Source organism: Scyliorhinus canicula, chromosome 17 (genome assembly GCF_902713615.1).
Source record: "Scyliorhinus canicula chromosome 17, sScyCan1.1, whole genome shotgun sequence".
Lineage (NCBI taxonomy): Eukaryota > Metazoa > Chordata > Chondrichthyes > Carcharhiniformes > Scyliorhinidae > Scyliorhinus > Scyliorhinus canicula.
Window position 1 is genome coordinate 97,240,470 of NC_052162.1, and position 20,238 is coordinate 97,260,707.

The 20,238-nt window shown below is 48.8% G+C and overlaps 2 protein-coding genes across 3 annotated transcripts in view; one reads left to right on the forward strand and one right to left on the reverse strand.

The window, feature by feature from the left end:
* The window catches only part of LOC119951649 (interferon-inducible GTPase 5-like), a 49,043-nt gene extending 40,928 nt beyond the window's left edge, over window positions 1–8,115 (reverse strand). Inside the window, exon 1 of one of the 2 annotated variants that reach the window (XM_038774828.1) lies at window positions 8,045–8,115. The gene's annotated coding sequence lies outside the window, so the exon portion shown is untranslated. The remainder of the gene's footprint in view (window positions 1–8,044) is intronic. The other variant, XM_038774826.1, reaches the window with a different exon arrangement.
* LOC119951485 overlaps window positions 1–20,238 on the forward strand; it is a 106,798-nt gene that overhangs the window by 63,479 nt on the left and 23,081 nt on the right. The gene's annotated exons all lie outside the window — the stretch shown is intronic.

The following is a 20,238-nucleotide window of genomic DNA, read 5'->3' on the forward strand; positions in this document are numbered from 1 at the left end:
GTGATGGAACGCAAGAGTGCATTGGCCACAATGAACTCCTTGTCCGGGGTGTGATGTTTTGGGTACTCTGGATCTGTGGAGACTGCGTTTACCTTAGCAGTAATGTAGACAGGCTACCAACACTTGTAATAGTACAACACTATTTTATTAAGCTAGGAACTGTTGAATATACTTCACTGTGGGTCGACACTATGTTAGATTAAACTGAAGACCTATGCCTATCCTGACCAGTCTAAACTGTTCGCACATGGTGAAGGTCTGTGCTGCAAGCTGTGAGCTCTGTCCTTCTTAGAGGCTGCATCCCGAATGAATGGGAAAACTAGTGTCCTCTGGCTTTATAGTGAGTGTGCCCTAACTGGTGATTGGCTGCTGTTTTGTGTGTGTTGATTGGTCTTGCAGTGCGTCAGTCAGTGTGTGTCTGCACCATTATATACTGATGTGTATATTAGGACATCCTCCCTTTAATAAAAAAAGTGTTCATGGTAATAAATAATGTGTGGTGAGAATGTTCCTAACTATGTGTGGTATGTGGAAGCATATTTACAAGACTATGTACATGAACACTAAGCTATTTACATTGGAAGGTATCCAGTTCAGATGGACAGTAGGCAACAAAAGAGTAACTAGATGTACAAACCATTGAGTTGATTAAACAAAACAACAAAACAATTCAGAGAGTCCATGAATTCAGAAAGTTCATAAATTTAGTCTCTGAGGTGGGCACCAAATTTTGGTTGACCACCTCAAGGGTGGGTCAAGAGCCGCCGGTTCTGGAACGGGCTGGACTGTGTCAGAGTCAGAGGGTGGCAGAGTGACAGGGAGCTCTGCAAAGTCCATGAAGGGGTCGTCGTGATGGCGAGGCAGGACCTGAAGATCACGTTGCGAGCGTGGAATGAGTCGCAGTGCACACCTATTGCGGCGCAGAAGAGAGCCATCCGGTAGACGAATCAGGAATGAATGGGGGCCACTTGTCTGAGCACCACAGCGGTGGCGGACCAGCCACCATCTGGAAGTTGGGCACGGACATTGTCATCAGGAGCCAGAGCAGGGAGATCAATGGCATGGGAGTCGCAGGCCGCTTTGTGTGGGCCCGAGTTAGCTGCATCCGGCGAAGGACCTGATCATGGTCCAGGTCCGGGACATGGATGGACGGCACCGTCGTCCGCAGCGTGCGATTCATGAGTAGTTAAGCTGGTGACAGGCCAGGCCATCATGGGGGAGGGGGAGGAGCGGTAGGCAAGCAAGGCAAGGCAAAAATCAGAACCAGCTTTGACCGCCTTGCTCAGGAGCCGTTTTACGATGTGCACTCCCTTCTCTGCTTTACCATTGGATTGGGGGTACAGGAGACTGGACGTGACATGCGTAGAGTTATACCATCTGGCAAATTTGGACCACACCTGACTAGCGAAACAGGGGCCATTTTCAGACATGACCATGAGCGGGATGCCGTGTCGAGCGAAGGTTTCCTTACACGCACGAATGAGTGCAGCTGAGGTGAGGTCGAGCAACCTTACCATCTCCGAGTACTTTGAGAAATAATCCACAATGAGGACATAATCCCGGCCAAGCGCATGGAACAGGTCGATGCCACCTTGGTCCAGGGCGATGTGACCAACTCATGGGGTTGCAAGGTTTCCCGTGGTTGCGCAGGCTGGAATCGCTGACGTTGCGCAGTTGAGCACGGCATTACTTATGTCCTCATTAATCCCAGGCCAGTACACTTCCTCACAGGCCCGTCGGCGGCACTTCTCCACTCCCAAGTGTCCCTCATGGAGCTGCTCGAGGACAAGCTTGCGCATGATATGCGGGATGACAATGCGGTCCAGCTTGAGAAGAAGCCTGTCTACTACCGCCAGATCATCTCTGACATTATAGAATTGAGGGTATTGGCCCTTGAGCCACCCGTCCATTAGGTGGCGCATGACATGCTGGAGCAGGGGGACGGCGGCTGTTTCTCGACGAATTTGGACGAGGCGTTCATCCGTGGTGGGCAGATTGGAAGCAGCGAATGCCACATGGGCATGAACCTGACAAACAAATCCTGCTGGGTCACATGGTGTGGTGACAGACTGGGAGAGAGCGTCAGCGACGATGAGCTCGTTGCCCGGGGTATAGACAAGCTGGAAGTCGTAGCGCCTGAGCTTGAGGAGAATGCGCTGCAGGCGAGACGTCATGTCGTTAAGGTCTTTTTGAATGATATTGACCAGCGGTCTGTGGTCTGTTTCGACTGTGAACTTTGGGAGTCCGTAGACATAGTCATGGAATTTAATGACGTCACGTTGAAGGAGCACTGCTCCAATGCCGGACTGCATGGCATCCGTCGAAATTTTTGTTTCTTTGGCCAGATCAAAAAATGCCAAGACCGGGGCCTGGTCAGCTTGGTCAATATATTATGACAGGGTGTAGACCAAGTCGAAATCATAGCGTCGGAGTTTGAGGAGGATATGTTGTAGGCATGGCATCACATCATTGAGGTCCTTCTGTATGATGGTTAACGGGGGCCTGTGGTCCGTCTCGACCGTGAACCTGGGGAGTCCATACACGTAATGATGGAATTGGTCAATCCCCATGAGGAGGCCCAGGCACTCTTTCTCGATTTGAGCATAGCGCTACTCAGTAGGTGTCATGGCTCAAGATGCATATGCGACTGGTGCCCAGGAGGAGGATTTGTCGTGCTGGAGGAGTACTGCCCCAATGCCAGCCTGGCTCGCGTCAGTGGAGATCTTTGTCTCCTTGGCAGGATCAAAAAACGGCAGTATCGGGGCCTTGGTGAGTTTCGTCCTGAGCTCACGCCACTCTCGCTCATGAGCGGGGAGTCACTGGAAGTTGGTCGTTTTCTTTTACAAGATTGCGGAGAGCTGTGGTGAGAGATGCAAGGTTGGGGATAAACTTCCCAAGGAAGTTGACCATCCCTAGGAAGCGGAGGACCGCCTTCTTGTCCTCCAGTGTCTTCATGGCGTTGATCGCCGCCACCTTATCTGCGCCTGGCTGCACACTGAACAGTGAAATATGGTCGCTGAGGAACTTTATTTCTGCTTGACTGAACGAGCATTTGGCTCTGTTGAGTCGGAGGCCATGCTCGTGGATCCTATGGAACACTCACTTAAGGCGATCTATGTGTTCCTGAGGAGTTTTGGACCAGACAATGATGTCATCTACGTACACTCGAACCCCCTCGATGCCCTCCATCATTTGCTCCATTATTCGGTGGAACACCTCCGAGGCAGAGATGATGCCAAAGGACATCCGGTTGTAACAGTAACGACCAAACGGGATGATAAATGTGCACAGCTTTCGACTGGACGCGTCCAGCTGTATTTGCCAAAACCCCTTGGAGACATCCAGCTTCGTGAAAAACGGCGTGAGCCATTTCGCTGGTGAGCTCTTCTCGCTTTGGGATAGGGAAGTGTTGCCTCATGATGTTACGGTTCAAATCTTTGGGGGCGATACAAATACAAAGTTCCCCTGACAGATTTTTGACACAGACCATGGAGCTAACCCAGTCCGTGGGTTCCGTGACTTTAGAAATGATGGCCTGGTTCTGGAGGTCTTGCAGTTGCTGCTTGAGGCGGTCCTTAAGGGGTGCCGGCACCCGATGCGGTGCATGAACCTCAGGTGTGGCATTCGATTTCAGAAGTATCTTGTATCTGTAGGGGAGTGTGCCCATACCTTTGAAGACACTGTGGTATTATCACAAAGCTAGAGTCACAGATTAGCGTTACATACTCTCAGCGGTTGTGGCAAGGCCTAAACAACATAACGGTCTACAAAGCAAAGCTGAGCACTATCTCCAGCAGCAGCGCGCCCCTCCCCGATGAACTCAATGCATTCTATGCTCAGATCAAGCAGGAAACCAACGATCCACTGTTGAGTGCCCCAGCAACCCATTACCCACCATTACAGCTTCCGAAGTCAGATCGGCCTTCCTGATGTCAGACGTTTAGCTGCTGTTCTATAAAGAGTCAAAGGTTCTGCTCCTTTTCACAAACACCTTTATTTCACTTTAACAGACTCTGCACAAAACTCTATCATCGCATCACCTAACACAAAGGCCACCTGAAGCCTCTTTACATATTAGCGTCAATTATTGGATACTTAACATAAATGAGACAAGTAATTGGAATGTCTGTTAATCCATTACTTAACATGAGAAGGCTGCGGGTCCAGACAGGATCCCTGGTTGTGTACTCAGAGCCTGCGCAGACCAGCTGGCAGATGTGTTTGCGGACATCATCAACCTGTCCCTACTCTGCTCCGAGGTCCCCACCTGCTTCAAGAAGACCACCATCATACCGGTGCCAAAGAAGAACCAGGGAACGTGCCTTATTGACTACTGTCCTGTGGCCCTGACTTCAGTCGCAATGAAGTGCTTCGAGAGGTTGGTCGTGAAGCGCATTACCTCCATACTCCCAGAATGCCTTGATCCACCGCAATTCACCTACCGCTGCAACCAGTCCACAGCAGACATCATCTCCCTGGCCCTACACTCATCCCGAGAGCACCTCGACAACAAGGACTCCTACATCAGACTCCTATATATTGACTACAGCTCCGCCTTCAACACCATAATCCTAGCCAAGCTCATATCAAAGTTCCAAAATCTCTGACTTGGCTCCTCACTCTGCCACTGGATCCTCGACTTTCTGACCCACAGACCACAGTCAGTAAGAATAAACAACACCTCCTCCACAATAGGCCTCAATAGCGGGGCCCCGCAAGGCTGCGTACTTAGCCCCTATACAGAAAAATATAGATAGATTGGAGAGTTGGGCAGAGAAATAGCAGATGGAGTTCAATCCAGGCAAATGCGAGGTGATGCATTTTGGAAGATCTAACTCAAGAGCAGACTATATGGTCAATGGAAGAGTCCTGGGGAAAATTGATGTCCAGAGAGATCTGGGAGTTCAGGTCCATTGTACCCTGAAGATGGCAATGCAGGTTGATAGAGTGGTGAAGAAGGCATACAGCATGCTTGCCTTCATCGGACGGGGTATTGAGTACAAGAGTCAGCAGGTCATGTTACAGTTGTATCGGACTTTGGTTAGGCCACGTTTGGAATACTGCGTGCAGTTCTGGTCGCCACATTACCAGAAGGATGTGGATACTTTAGAGAGGGTGCAGAGGAGGTTCACTAAGATGTTACTTGGTATGGAGGGTGCTAGCTATGAAGAAAGGTTGAGTAGATTAGGATTGTTTTTGTTGGAAAGACAGAGGTTTAGGGGAGACCTGATTGAGGTCTACAAAATTATGAGATGTATGGACAGAGTGGATAGCAACAAGCTTTTTCCAAGAGTGGGGGTGTCAATTACAAGGGGGTCACGATTTCAAGGTGAGAGGGGGAAAGATTAAGGGAGATGTGCGTGGAAAGGTTTTTACGCAGAGGGTGGTGGGTGCCTGGAATGCCAGCGGAGGTGGTAGAGGTGGGTACGATAGCATCATTTAAGATGCACCTGGACAGATATATGAACGGGTGGGGAACAGAGAGAAGTAGACCTTGGTAAATAGGCAACAGGTTTAGATAAAGGATCTGGATCGGCACAGGCTGGGAGGGCCGAAGGGCCTGTTACTGTGCTGTAATTTTCTTTGTTCTTTGTACTCTACTCCCTGTACACACACGACTGCATGGCAAAATTTGGTTCCAACTCCATCTACAAGTTGGCTGACGATACGGCCATAGTGGGCCAGATCTCGAATAACGACGAGTCAGAATACAGGAGGGAGATAGGGAACTTAGTGGAGTGGTGCAATGACAACAATCCATCCCTCAATGCCAGCAAAACTAAAGAGCTGGTCATTGACTTTAGGAAGCAAAATACTGTACACACCCCTGTCAGCATCAACAGTGCTGAGGTGGTAATGATTAGCAGTTTCAAATTGCTAGGGGTACGCATCTCCAAAAATCTGTCCTGGTCCACCCATGTCAACGCTGTCAGCAAGGAAGCACAACAGTGCCAATACTTCCTCAGGAAACTGAAGAAAGTCGGCATATGCTCATTAACTCTCACCAACTTTCTCAGCAGCACCATAGAAAGCATCCTATCTGGCTGCATCACAACCTGGTATGGCAACTGCTCAGCCCAAGACCGCAAGAAACTTCAGAGAATCGTGAACACAGCCCAAACCATCACACGCACCTGCATCCCATCCATTGACTCCATCTACACCTCCCACTGCCTGGGGAAAGCAGGCTGCATAATCAAAGACCCCTCCCACCCGGCTTACTCACTCTTCCAATTTCTTCCATCGGGCAGGAGATACAAAAGTCTGAGAACACGCTCAAAAAGACTCAAAAACAGCTTCTTCCACGCTGTTACCAGACTCCTAAACTACCCTCTTATGGACTGACCTCATTAACACAACACCCCTGTATGCTTCACCCGATGCTGGTGTTTATGTAGTTACATTGTGTACCTTGTGTTGCCCGATGTATTTTATTTTATTTCCTTTTCTTTTCATGTACTTAATGATCTGTTGAGATGCTTGCAGAAAAATACTTTTCACTGTACCTTGGTAAACGTGACAATAAACAAATCCAGAAAAATCCATTCAGATGTTCACAACAGGCAAATTATAGTCCTTACCCAAACAACCCTTCCTTCCTTGAAAAGCTGAAAAAATAGTGTCCAACCTGAGATGTGATTAAATGATTGGACAGCACTTACTAAACAATCCTGATTGTGCCAAGAATGACACTGAAAACAAATTTAAGATTATCAACAGTAGACATATTGAGGCTCACAACCACGTTCGATGCTGCATATGGTGACACTCAGGGTCCTGTCCTTCGCAGAGTAAAGGAGTATGCCCATATATTGTGCCTTTTTTTAATGACACAAGCCATTCCCTCATTAATTCCTCCTTGACCAATCAAAGTGGACCTGCCTGGGTTGCATTAAAAATGGCTTGGCCGTTAACCCTGATGCATTTTCATTGCAATGCCTCAATCAATCAGAGTTTTTTTTTTAAATTTAGAGTACCCAATTCATTTTTTCCAATTAAGGGGCAATTTAGTGTGGCCAATCCACCTAGCCTGCACATCTTTGGGTTGTGGGGGCGAAACCCATGCAAAGACGGGGAGAATATGCAGACTCCACACAGACAGTGACCCAGAGCCGGGATCGAACCTGGGACCTTGGCGCTGTGAGGCTACAGGGCTAACCCACAATCAATCAGAGTTGACTTGCCAACCAATCAGTACTCTCTTACAATGCAGTACTTATTTTGTTCCCTTTTCAATAATTTTGAATCATTCCTGATGAGTACAAGGTTTTGGCAGCATGTCTCTTTTTTCAGCAACACAAGAGTATTATGAATTTGCTAAATATTTATGCAGCAATAGCAAACAGCGATTGCTCAATTAAAGGGGATGAATTGCTTTCAATAATTAGACCGACAGGGAAGGTGAGAGAAAACAAAATCAGAATTGCTCTTTATGATGTTGAATTTCTTTCGAGTTGCCTCTCACTGTATTAATGGTAATGTCACCTCTGCTGAGAGTCATCTACATATCCTACCTCCTGTTCAGCACCACACTCAGTTCCGATAAATGCACAAAACACATTTTATCAACAGACATTTCCCAGTTTATTTCTCCAGTTCATTTTTAATCTTCACTCAACTTCTTGTGGAACAAAATAAAATTCTTCATTAGAAATTCATATTTAGCACGGTGGCACAGTGGTTAGCACTGTGGCCCCACGGCGCTGACGTCCCAGGTTCGATCCCGTCTCCGGGTCACTGTCTGTTGGAGTTTGCACATTCTCTCCGAGTTTGCATGGGTTTCACCCCCACAACCCAAAAGATGTGCCACGCTAAATTGCCCCTTAATTGGAAAAGAAAGGATTTGTGTACTCTAAATTTATTTTGAAAAACACGAAATTCATATTTTAAACAGATCCCAGATTAGAAGGGGAAAAGGACATTCAGAAAATCACTTTAAACATCATTAAAGTTGAACTGTAATTTAATTTAAAGTTGTGAATATGGTTCTTTCTCATAATTTTGATTACCTTACCAGTTTGTAGTTTGATTTCTTGCCACTTACCTCACACTGACAACACGTTAATTCAGAGTGACTAGTTACTGCAGCTTCTCTCACTCACAAGCGGCAGTGAGGAACTGTTCCAGTAACACAAACTTTTATACTCTTTGGACTGACTGCTGTAAATTGTCCAATGGGAATCAAGCACAGTGGAAGGTCATTTGTTGCCAGGGAGATTATATTTTTACTGTTTCTGATTCCCAGATGTCTATATTTAGAGGATAGCCAGGCTGGATTCAGAATCAGTGAATCATGGACCTGCATTTTGTGCTTGTTGTGAGTTAGTGAACCCAGAAGTGAATGAACAATCTGCTCCAGGGTGAGATCGCATTGTCCCCGTGATTTCATGTTGGTCCGGCCCGCGTGCAACACATCCTGAGATAGGCCTGGGGAAACAGGAGGGGCAGGATCATGTTGGGCACTGGGTCCAAAGGGAACCTGGTGTGGGCTTCAAATCGCTGCAGGCAGGACATTGAAGGCTGCTGGGGGTTGTAGGGAAGGAGGTCAGAACATTCTTCACTAGACCAAAGGAAAAATATCTGCAGCTTTAATGGCCTTAACACCCAATGTCAGAGGGCAAGTCCGGTGGGCACTTCGCCTGCAGTGTCCTGCCTGCAATGCTTTAAAGATCTCAGAAGGATTATACAAATTTATGGTTCATTCACTGATGTTGGAACTCTGAGGCCTGTGGGACTGGCAAGAATTGGCTGCGCACTCCCCAGGGTATCGTAACACGCTCCACGTACTGTTGAGCAAGAAGCAGGAGGGGTGCTTGGGTGCTTCTCAGGATGAGTCATTCGTTGCCATTAAGGTGCATCTGTCTTTAAAGCAACTTCGTACACATGGTAATCCGACAAGGCCTCCAATTTTAACATGTGATGCTTCCCCTTATAGCATCGGGACGGGGCTAGCCCATAGATGGGACAATGGCGTGGAATGCCAATTGCATTCATTTCAAGGACCCTAGTGGACGCCGATTGTCGTTACACGCAGATAAAGAAGGAGGGTTTGGCTGTGATTTTTGGCATTAAAAAGTTCCATCAGTATGTGCATGGTCAACAGGAGGAGCTTCCAGAGGTTCTTCGGTCTTTCACCCAGATGTTCTCCGAGTTCAGTTTGGAGGGTGGCGTTATATTGTGGGGCGTTCAGGTGGTCATCCCCCCACAGGGTCAGGAAGCCCAACTACAGGACATGGCCACTGGGGACGTGGAAAATGAAAATGTTGGCCCGGAGTTATTGTTGGGCTGGTGTCGATGGGGACATTGAGAGAGTTCTGAAAAGCAGTCTGGTGTGCCAGGAACGTCCATCAATAACCCTTGGTAATGGCTCGGACACCGATGGGTTCGCCTCCATGTGGATTTTACGGGACGTTCATGGGGTCCATGTTCCTGGTGGTCATGGATGCCCACTCGAATTGGTTGGAGATGTGCAGGTTAACCTCCGCGACATCCAGGGCCATGATTGAGAAGCTCCGTGGGGGCTTTTCGCACCCATGGGATCCCGGTAGTCCTAGTGATGGACAATGGTACACAGTTCGCTGGTGAGGGGTTTGTTATGTTTATGTGGAGAAACAACATTTGGTGTATTCGGACTGTCCCACATATCATTCCTCATCCAATGGAGTAGCAGAACAGGCAGTCCAGACTTTCAAATGGGGCTTGAAGAAGCAGCAGATTGTGTCTATGGACACGCAGTTGGTGAGCTTCCTGTTTAATTATCGTACGATGCCGCATGTGATATCATGAATCTCTGCTGCAGAGGTATTGATGGTCGACATCTCAAGACTTTTCCAAGCCTCAATGCCTAGGTCAAGCAGCAAGAGGAATCACAGAAAAGATACGACGGTTTGAGGCCGCCGGAGTGGGCATTTCATATCGGGGATATGATATTTACTCGAATATTTGGCAAGGGTGCATTGTGGTTTCCAGGGGTGTTACTGGAACAGATGGGCCCGGTCTTGGACAGAGTGTGGGTCAGGGGAAGATCCTGAAAAACATTTGGACCAATTAACCAGGTGTGAGCCCACAAGTCAGGGCGTCTGACCGGCAGTGTTACCCACTTTGCTGCATCAAGAGCCGCCCCTCAGTCTGAATGCCTTGCCATCCGGGTTGCCATGCCAGGACATGCAAGAGGACGATGACTCAGTTTCTGACATAGACCCAGCAGTGTCCATGTTGGTGGATGAGCTGTGTCCGGCACCAATGTCGCAGCAGCACCTCTTCGGCTTTCTGCCAGGAAACAGCTTTGTACTACTCGATACACTTCACTCAACCCAGAGTCACGACAGGCGGAAATGCAGCTGCTGTTGAAGCGGCGCAGAAGGCAGTTTCCATTGGCAGCTGAAGGGGGAACTTTGGACTTTGCCAGGGAGGGGTGCCATTACCCCCATGAGGACCATGGGAGACAATGATTGATCTCCTAATGGACACCATGGAGGTAGAGCTCCAGATCGGGTCAGAGGCCAACCACCTAGGACTCGTTATGAGCAAAGGTTAAAAGCAGGCCCAGATCAGGGCCTGGTGAGATGTCCTCCCAGCCAGGATTGCACTGGGAGTGAGAAGCTGCGATATGCAGTCCATTATGCAGTCCATTATGCTACCGTGCAGTTAAACGTGAGTTTATTAAAACTTAAACTTAACACATTGTAAGAATATTCTTAATTGTTTGTTTCATTTCTTGGCCTTACCTCCAGTTTTTCTCTGAGGAGAGTCTACTAGTCCAGTGATAATGATGCTATTTCAAAGTTGGATCTGCACTGAGACGCGATTGAAACAGTCACAATTTAATATCAGATATCACAGCCCTGTTAAAGGATCAAGTTCACATAGAATGTCCAATGAGACTTGAGTTTAGAACAGCCTCACTTGTTGTCAGGGAAAATCTTAATAAACATGTTAGCATTCACTGAAAAAGGAATGATCAATATTTCACATTTATTCCTTGTTCTATTTTAGCATTGAATAGCAAACATGCATTTATCATCATCATTGGCTGTCCCTGGATTTGAGAGTTTATCATCGATGTTCACGCAACTGAACTGGTCGGTTCTTTATCAGCAGATCTTTGGGCACAAGGGACAGGACATCCATAATATAGTGGGATTCGAAGAGCAGGAATTGCTTCCTTTCTCTGCTGTCTCTCTGCCTCATTATTACGGTGTTGAAACTCAATTCATGATTCAGCTTGATGGACAGTTGATCACAGTGTTGTTAGATGTAGAGTCTTGATTGCTTCATTCAATCGTTTTTGTGTCTTGTTTTATGGTGTCTTTGCTAATCTACCTATTTTAGTTTTTAATGGACAAACACCTGGTACCATGTATTGTTCTCTGCCTTGCTCTAACCAGATGGCTTTGATGTGTAGTGTTGATCAGAGAACAGCGAGTCTTGTAAACTAACAAACCTATTTATTTAACACTACAATTGGATTCAACACTTATCCCTAAGAACTCACTGTTGATTATATAAATACATAAACTATATTAATCTAAAATCTAACTCACTTACTCGTTAACTACTCTCATGCTCTCTCACTATCTGCAGTACTCCTAGCTCAGCTCCTGCTCCTGCCACCTACTCCAACCTTCTGTCCCACAAGGCTCAGCATCATCCCTTGTATATCTCTAGGATTAGCTCCCTCTAATGGCTGTCTGTACACATTTCATTAACCCTTACATTACCTTCATGTATGATAATACCACAGTCACTATTCTGAATGCTTGGTAGCAAGATCCTCCCAGCCATTAAAATCAACACTGCTGTGCTTCAAGGAGAGCTTCAGAGAGTCTTTGAAGTGTTTTATTTATATATCCACAGAACGTTTGCCTTTTGGAGAACTAAGAGAACAGAATCTGGTGGGGGAGGACCATCCAGGCATAGTATCAGTCCATCGCAGTTGATTTTGTAGGAATTTTGTCTGAATCCTTGTGGAATGCAAATGGTATGTTGGTCTTCATAGTGAGAGGATCGAGTACAGGAGTGGGATGTTTTCCCACAATTGTGTCGAGCATTGGTGAGGCCACACCCAGAGATTTGTGTGCAGTTTTGGTGCAATTATCTGAGGAAGAATGTTCTTGCCATGAAGGGACTACAGGGATAATGATAATTGCTTATTGTCACAAGTGGGCTTCAATGAAGTTACTGTGAAAAGCCCCTAGTCGTCACATTCCGGCGCCTGTTCGGGAAGGCCGGTACAGGAATTGCTGCTGGTATTGTTCTGCATTGCAAGCCAGCTATTTAACCCACTGTGCTGAACCAGCCCCAGTGAAGGTTTACCAGGCTGATTCCTGGGATGGTGGGACTATCATATGAGGAGAGACTAAATTGGTTAGGATTATATTCATTGGAGTTTAGAAGAGTGAGAGGGGATCTCATAGAAACTTATAAAATTCTAACAGGATTAGACAGGGTGGATTCAGAAAGAATATTTCCGATGGTGGGGGAGTCCAGAACTAGGGGTCATGGTTTGAGGATAAGAGGTAATCTTTTTGGACTGAGATGAGGAGAAAGTTCTTTACCCTGAGAGTGGCGAATCTGTGGAATTCATTACCACAAAAAGTAGTTGAGGCCAAAATGTTGTGTGATTTCAAGAACAAATTCGATACAGCTCTTGGGGCAGAAGGGATCAAGGGATATGGGATGAAGACGGGATCAGGGTATGGAATATGATCAGCCATGATCATAATGAATGGCAGGGCAGGTTCGAAGATCTGAATGTCTCCCCCTGCTTCTATTTTCTATGCATCTGTGCATTGCCTGTCTTCAAGAAGGACACTGGGATTTGTTCCAGGATTCTCCCATTAAATCCTCCTATTATATCAGAGACATTGCTGCTTACGTGAAGATGATATATAGTCCTTGTCTCATTGCAGTGCATGAGTGTGGTCAAATTTCTTGAATGTGGAATTGAAGAGGTCAAGACTGGTTTGCAAGAGTGACACCCTAGCCATCCACAGACCATACATCCTGCGGTCAACTTTGTTTGTGCAAAGAGGCAAATTAGGTGACTAAGTTTTCCACCTTGGCCGTATTAAATACTGACACCAGAGGACAATTGATCGTTGATGAGGTGAACAGCCACTGTCAGGAAGATTGTAAATAGTACGGGGCTACCAGTCCAGGTATTGAAGGCATCTGTTTGAGCTCTCCCACTGAAGGCAGTTGCACTGTTGATATTGGGGATATTGTTTTCTTTCCAAATCAGTAGTACAAATTCATAGAGTCTTGATTTAAGGAAAGGTTCACCGGATTTGAATATCTCAGCTGGAATCCATCATGGCCACAGGTTTTTTTAATCATCTATATTGTTCCTTGTTGCAACTCTCAATCGATGGTAATTCCCCCATTGACCCTACAGCAGGGCACAGAGGAATAACCTCGACATGGACCTCGAGTTGTTTTGCCAGCCAATGAAGATTGTTTGTTTTTGTTCCAGGAGGTGACATTTTGAACATCAATTACATTGAATCAGTCCTGGTGATGATCATGCTTGAATCCATTGGCCAGGACAGATAAGCCGAGCACAGCTGACTTTATCTGATCCCCATGATCTGAAACTGAGTTGGATGTGTGAAGATTTTCCAGATTGATTGTGTGTGATTGATTGTGAGCGGCACTTGGAATTCTGAACTTCAGTCGGGATGCTTTGAGCTTTGATGCTTTGCTCTGATCTTCCTCTTGGACTTTGGTTTCTTGCGATGTCTTGGTTTTAGATGGATGTTCATCACAGATTGATCAATTTCATGATCTGGGGCGGACTTCTCCGACCCCCCGCAGGGTCGGGGATTTGCCCGGGGCCGGCGTAAATCCCGCCGTGGCTGGCGTAAATCCCACCGGGGCCGGAATTCTCCGCCACCCGGGAATCGGCAGGAGCGGGAATCACGCCCCGCCGATCGGCGTACCTCCCACGGCGTTTCTCCGGCCCGCGATGGGCCGAAGTCCCGCCGCTGACAGGCCAATCCCGCCGACGTGGTTTAAACCACCCCTGGTGCCGTCCGGGATTAACAGCCCGAGCGGGCCCCCGGGGTCCTGGGCGGGGCGATCGGACCCTGGGGAGTGCCCCCACGGTGGCCTGGCCCACGATCGGGGCTCACCGATCGGTGGGCAGGCCAGTGCCGTGGGGGCACTCTTTTTCTTACGCCGCTGCCACGGCCTCCACCATGGCGGAGACGGAAGAGACTCCCCCTATTGCGCATGCGCCAGTGGTGACATCAGAGGCCAGCCCCGATGCCGAGCGGCGTAGCTCCAAAGGCCGTTGGCGCTGGTTTTGGTGCCATCGGCGGAGTGGAAACCACACCTTTGGGGAGGCCCGACGCCGGAGTGGTTGGCGCCACCCCGCTACGCCGGGACCCCCCGCCGGGTAGGGGAGAAAAAGCACACACTTTTCTCGCCGATAATTTACACTGTGCAGGCAGCCCACATGAATGTGAAATAATAACCACTAGGCACAATTCAGCACCCTTTGTACCAAAGTCAGCTCCCCCAAAACAAAGTACTACACCCCAGAGACCCCAGCCCACAGACATAGGCGCATCCCTTAGGATTTATCTGGATGGCTCCTCCACAGTTTTGAATGGAAAAAGGATTACCGGTTGTGGTATACATGCAGAGGACGCGCATGGACACGCGTTAGAAGAAATTTCTTTGAAATTTCCCGGACATTTAGGCTCACAGGAAGCAGAACTAACAGCCATAGCATATATTGTTGAGCACCCCAACTCGTTCCCGACCCCAGCTGACATATATTCCGACAGTTTATGTCTGTCATAGTTTGACAGAATTCCTACCCCTGTGGGAATCCAGAGGTTTTGTTTCTACAGACGGAAAACCCCTACCTTCAGTCCCATTTCTCCAGCATATCCTAAAGACAGCAAAAGATTGGAAATATGGGATTATTAAAGTTTGGAGCCACCATCGTTCTTCCCCTCCTGGTAACGTTAAAGCTGATGCCCGAGCAAATTCAGGTTCCAGTCACGTTTGGAACTCACCCCAAGATCACCCCAGTACACGCGGTTCAGGTCTCACAGACCAACATTCAGGATTTAGCGCAGGCCCAAAAAGAAGACGCACAGCTCCGGGAAGTTTTAAAGGGCAACTTCGCAGCTCCCTATGATAAATACAAAAACACATTGACAACACATAATGATGTAGTTTTAAAAGAAGGCATTTATGTAGTCTCCAGTCAGGACAGAAACCAGATTATTTGCCAGTTCCATGACAACCATGGACATCAAGGCATAGAAGCAACACTCGCCCAACTCAGACCTCTCTGCTAGTGGCCTGATTTGAAATCCAATGTAACGCACTACATTGAAAACTGTCTAATCTGCGCCCAGAACAATCCAGACAGATATGCAAGGAAAGATCAACTTAGTCACACCCGCCCCGTTAATGGTCCCTGGACCAACGTGCAGATTGATTATATAGGACCCCTACCCCACTGCAGGAATGGTTTTAAGTATGTGTTGGTGTATGCCTTTCCATCCAGAACTAACACAGCTAAAGTGACAACCAAGATCCTAACTCAGCACATATTTACAAGGTGGGGACTTCCACACTGTATAGAATCCAACCAAGGCTCACATTTTACAGAACAAATGATGAAAAATGTCCTTACAATTTTCGGAATCAAACAAAAATTCCACATTGCATACCACCCCCAATCAAGCGGCATAGTAGAAAGAATGAATATGACTTTAAAAGCAACCCTCAGGAAAATGGTCCAACATCCCAATAGCACCTGGGACACAGTTCTCCCCTTTGCACTAATGTTCATAAGGAACACGGTATCCACGTCGACAGGATACACCCCCCACACCCTCAAGACCGGACACCCCATGAAAGGGACAGAATATTTGTTAGGACTCAATTTGGCCAGCCCCGCTGTCACCGCCCTCACCCATGAGAAAGCAGTTCAACAGATTATAGAGAATGTAAAAGCGGCCAAGCTCGCTGTAGCTGTTAGACTTGGGACACGCAAGAAGCAAAGCTAAGTTTGCTTTGACAAGGCAGTACACGCCACAGAATTTGTAGTAGGGCAGCAGGTCATGCTCACCCTATACAACCCCAGTTCATTCCTCCCCCCAAAATTTGCAGGACCCTACTCTATTTCTGATAAAGTCAGCCCCTCCGTATATAAAATCACCTATCCCAATGGCAAGTCTGCATGGTTCCACATAAACCAGTTTAAGGCTTATGGCACACTGAACAACCATTCACACCACATCTCACTTGCATCAGGAGATGAACACGCCCCGCCCACGAACGACCTATTCCTACCCTCCCCCAACCAGTCCAGCCCATCCTCAGACACTACTTCGATTCCACCCCCAGAGGCACGACTCTGCCTCTCACTTCCTCTGACCAGCAGCGACAGCGACAGCGCCAGCGACAGCAATAGCGACAGCGACAGCCCCATAGCACCGTGACACGATTACACCTCTGCACCAAGCTCCACTCCCAGCGACTCCGAACAAGATTCCAGCGACTCCTTTGAGACCACATATAGTAAAACCCCTGATCCAGACCCACTGCCTGACGATTATGGATTGCCCCCTAGCAGCTCCAACCTTGACACGAAATACTGGCACCAAGATAATTCTTTCAGACTCATCCGGAATGATGAGATGGACCCCAATTCGCCCCAAGCAGCTTTGGCACAGCTACTCCAGTCACGAGTATGGCAACCGGGAGAAGATGATGCGTTAGAGTCTGACTCCCACCAGATGAACCCCTTTGCGACTCTGTTCGCTATTGAGCAATGAGGTGTCCAGATGATGGTAAAAAGGAACCGATGAAGATTTATGGCGTCCTTTCTGATGGAACCTGCACGATTTCTGTTATGTTTGTGTGTTACATTAAATGTTTGTTACTGTGAATGTTGAACGTGTTTGTTCACCTCATGTTTTTCATGGCCCCATGCCACCACTCTTTTTTTTTTAAATATAATTTTTATTGGAATTTTTTACAGAAAATATAAAACATAACGACAAACAATGAAATGCAACAAAATAACCCATAATAACTGTAACACCCCCAGACCGTATGTATCCCATCCCCCCACCCCCCCAATCCCAATGAACAACAAAAGAACTTAAAAATAAATTAAAATTAAATAAACAGACATAGTCATTGTCCGCCCCCCCTTTCCCTCCCCCTTTCCCCCCTCCCCCCTCCGGTTGCTGCTGCTACTGTCCCTGTACCCTATCATTGAGCTAGAAAGTCGAGAAAAGGTTGCCACCGCCTAAAGAACCCTTGTACCGACCCTCTCAGGGCGAATTTGACCTTCGCTAGCTTAATGAAACCCGCCATGTCATTGATCCTGGTCTCCACGCTTGGGGGCCTCGCATCCTTCCATTGTAGCAAGATCCTTCGCCGGGCTACTAGGGACGCAAAGGCCAGCACACCGGCCTCTTTCGCCTCCTGCACTCCCGGCTCCACCCCAACCCCAAAAATCGTGAGTCCCCATCCTGGCATGACCCTGGATCCTACCACCCTCGACACTGTCCTCGCCACCCCCTTCCAGAACTCCTCCAATGCCGGGCATGCCCAGACCATATGGGCATGGTTCGTTGGACTCCCCGAGCACCTGACACACCTGTCTTCACCCCCAAAGAACCTACTCATCCTCGTCCCAGTCATGTGGGCCCGGTGCAGCACCTTGAATTGGATGAGGCTAAGCCGCGCACATGAGGAGGAAGAATTAACCCTCGCCAGGGCATCAGCCCATGTCCCGTCTTCGATCTGTTCCCCCAGTTCCCCCTCCCACTTAGTTTTCAGCTCCTCTACTGACGCCTCCTCCGCCTCCTGCATAACCTTGTAGATATCAGATATCTTCCCCTCTCCGACCCAAACCCCCAAAAGCACCCTGTCGCTCACCCCCCTCGCGGGAAGCGAAGGGAATCCCTCCACCTGCCTCCTAGCGAATGCCTTTACCTGCAGATACCTGAACATGTTCCCCGGGGGGAGCCGAAATTTCTCCTCCAACTTCCCCAGGCTCGCAAACCTCCCATCAATAAACAGGTCCCTCAGCTGTCTGATGCCCGCTCTGTGCCAACCCTGAAATCCCCCATCAATGTTCCCCGGGACGAACCTATGGTTCCCCCTTAACGGAGCCTCCATCGAGCCCCCCACATCTCCCCTATGTCGCCTCCACTGCCCCCAAATCTTGAGGGTAGCTGCCACCACCGGACTCGTGGTATACCTCGTAGGAGGGAGCGGCCACGGCGCCGTTACCAGGGCCCCCAGGCTTGTATCTCCACAGGACGCCCTCTCCATCCGTTTCCATGCTGCCCCCTCCCTCTCCATTATCCACTTGCGCACCATCGACACATTGGCCGCCCAATAATACCCCGAGAGTTTGGGTAACGCCAGCCCCCCCAATCTCTACCCCGCTCCAAGAAGACCCTCTTCACCCTCGGGGTCCCATGCGACCAAACAAAGCTCATGATGCTGCTAGTCACCCTTCTAAAAAAGGCCCCAGGGATAAAGATGGGCAAACACTGAAAAAGGAACAAGAACCTCGGGAGAACCGTCATTTTGACGCCAACGATAGCGGTCCCATGTCCCACCTTTTAAATTCCTCCTCCATCTGCTCCACCAGCCTGGTATAATTAAACTTATGGAGAGTCCCCCAACTCCTGGCCACCTGCACCCCCAGGTATCTGAAACTCTTCACTGCCCTCTTAAATGGGAGTCTCCCAATTCCCTCCTCCTGATCACCCGGGTGTACTACAAATACCTCACTCTTGCCTAAATTTAACTTATAGCCCGAGAAGCCCCCAAATTCTGCTAACAGCTCCATCACCCCCGGCATTCCCCCTTCTGGATCCGCCACATACAACAGCAGGTCGTCCGCATACAGTGATACACGATGTTCCTCCCCACCCCGCACCAGACCCCTCCATCTCCCTGATTCCCTCAACGCCATAGCCAAGTTCAATCGCCAGTGCAAAGAGCAAGGGGGACAGGGGGCACCCCTGCCTGGTCCCACGGTAGAGCCTAAAGTACTCCAATCTCCTTCCATTGGTAACTACACTTGCCATCGGAGCCGCATAGAGCAGCCTCACCCATTTGATGAATCCCTCCCCGAATCCGAACCGCTCCAGCACCTCCCACAGGTACCCCCACTCAACTCTATCAAACGTTTTCTCCGCATCCAGCGCCACTACTATCTCCGCCTCCCCCTCTACTGCCGGCATCATAATAACATTTAGCAGTCTCCGCACATTCGTGTTGAGCTGCCGTCCCTTGACAAATCCTGTCTGATCCTCGTGTATCACCCCTGGCACACAGTCCTCTATCCTGGTGGCCAGGATCTTCGCCAGCAACTTAGCGTCAACATTGAGGAGCGAGATAGGCCTGTATGATCCACACTGCAAGGGGTCCTTATCCCGCTTCAGGATCAGAGAGATCAGTGCCCGCGACATCGTCGGGGGCAAAGCCCCCTCCTCCCATGCCTCATTGAAGGCTCGCACCAACACAGGGCCCACCAGATCCGCATACTTTTTATAAAATTCCACCGGGAACCCGTCCGGCCCTGGCGCCTTACCTGACTGCATTTGTCCAATCCCCCTGACTAGCTCCTCCAACTCTATCGGCACCCCCAGCCCCTCTACTAGCTCCTCTTGAACCCTTGGGAAACATAGCCTGTTCATGAAGCTCTCCATCCCCCCTCTCCCCATCGGAGGTTCTGACCGGTACAGTTCCTCGTAGAAGTCCCTAAAGACCCCATTTCTGTCCCCTTCTGCACTACATTCCCACCCCTATCCGTCACTCCACCAATTTCCCTAGCCGCATCTCGCCTGCGGAGCTGATGCGCCAACATCCTGCTTGCCTTCTCCCCATACTCATATACCACGCCCTGCGACCTCCTCCACTGTGTCTCCGCCTTTCTGGTGGTCAACAAGTCAAATTTGGTCTGCAAACTACGCTGTTCCACCAGCAACCCCTCCTCCGGTGCCTCCGCGTATCTCCTGTCCACATCCAGGAGCTCCCTCACCAGTCTCTCCCTCTCCTTCCTCTCCCTCCTTTCCCTATGGGCCCGGATGGAGATCAGCTCCCCCCGGATCACTGCTTTCAGAGCCTCCCAGACCATCCCCACCCGGACCTCCCCCGTGTCGTTGGTATCCAGATACCCCTCAATACTTCCCTGGACCCTCCTACACACCTCCTCATCAGCCAGCATCCCCACATCCAGGC